Below are 1,191 nucleotides of genomic sequence, written 5' to 3'. Positions count from 1 at the left end.
AGATCAAGAGGACAACAGAATCTCCTTCCTGTGATCGACAAAATCAACCGGTTGCAATGCCCACGACAAGCTCGTCAACCCATTGATCATCCCGCACACGTCACTATGGAACAACAGCATGAACCACATCAGGTACCGCGAAACATTGGTGCTGGGGATGCACCAAACACTCACACTCAACGTGCTGGAATCGTCCCTCCCGCCGTGCAGAACAACAACTTCGAGATCAAAAGTGGTCTGATCACCATGATCCAAGGCAACAAGTTTCACGGGTTGCCTATGGAGGATCCACTCGACCACTTGGACGAGTTCGACCGTCTGTGCAGTCTTACCAAGATCAACGGCGTGAGTGAGGACGGTTACAAGTTGCGCCTCTTCCCATTCTCCCTGGGAGACAAGGCTCATCAGTGGGAGAAAAACCTTCCCAAGGGATCAATCACCACCTGGGATGGCTGCAAGAAGGCATTCTTGGCCAAGTTTTTCTCCAACTCTAGAACAACACGTCTTAGGAATGAGATTTCCAGCTTCACTCAGAAGAGCTCAGAATCATTCTGTGAAGCATGGGAGCGTTTCAAGGGTTACCACAGCCAGTGCCCACATCATGGTTTCAGCAACGAGTCATTACTGAGTACTCTCTACCGTGGTGTCCTTCCCAAAATACGTATGCTGCTTGATACCGCTTCAAACGGTAACTTCCTGAACAAGGATGTCGATGAAGGTTGGCAACTGGTGGAGAATCTCGCTCAGTCCGACGGCAACTACAACGAGGATTATGACCGCACATTTCGCGGCGACGCTGGGTCTGAAGAGAAGTATAAGAAGGACCTCAAGAATGTCAACGAGAAGCTTGACCGTATCTTGCTGAGCCAGCAGAGGAACGTCCACTTTGTCTCTGAGGACGACCCTTTCCAAGTTCCAGATGGGGAGGGTGAGCAGAGTGAAGAGATCAGCTATGTTCAGAATCAGGGTGGATACAACAAAGGTTACAACCCCTACAAGACGAACCCCAATTTGTCTTACCGAAGTACCAATGTTGCTAATCCACAAGATCAGGTGTACCGCCGCAACAACAACAGCAAGGGCAACAAAAACCTTTTGTGCCTTATAATCCGGGATTCGTTCCAAAACAACAGTTCCAGCAGGGTTACCAAGCTCCCTCAGGACCACCGCCAGGATTCCGCCCTCAACCAG

The 1,191-nt window shown here is 50.1% G+C and overlaps 1 non-coding gene across 1 annotated transcript; it reads right to left on the bottom strand.

The window, feature by feature from the left end:
• Positions 1-501: 501 nt before the first annotated feature.
• LOC147944224 (small nucleolar RNA R71) lies at positions 502-608 on the bottom strand. The gene has a single exon (XR_015558631.1). It is a non-coding gene; the product is annotated as a small nucleolar RNA R71 (small nucleolar RNA).
• Between the last annotated feature and the right edge of the window lie 583 nt (positions 609-1,191).

The sequence above is a fragment of the Camelina sativa genome, chromosome 5, assembly GCF_030686135.1.
Source record: "Camelina sativa cultivar CO46 ecotype springtype chromosome 5, ASM3068613v1".
Classification (NCBI taxonomy): domain Eukaryota; kingdom Viridiplantae; phylum Streptophyta; class Magnoliopsida; order Brassicales; family Brassicaceae; genus Camelina; species Camelina sativa.
This window is presented reverse-complemented; position numbering and strand designations above follow the sequence as displayed.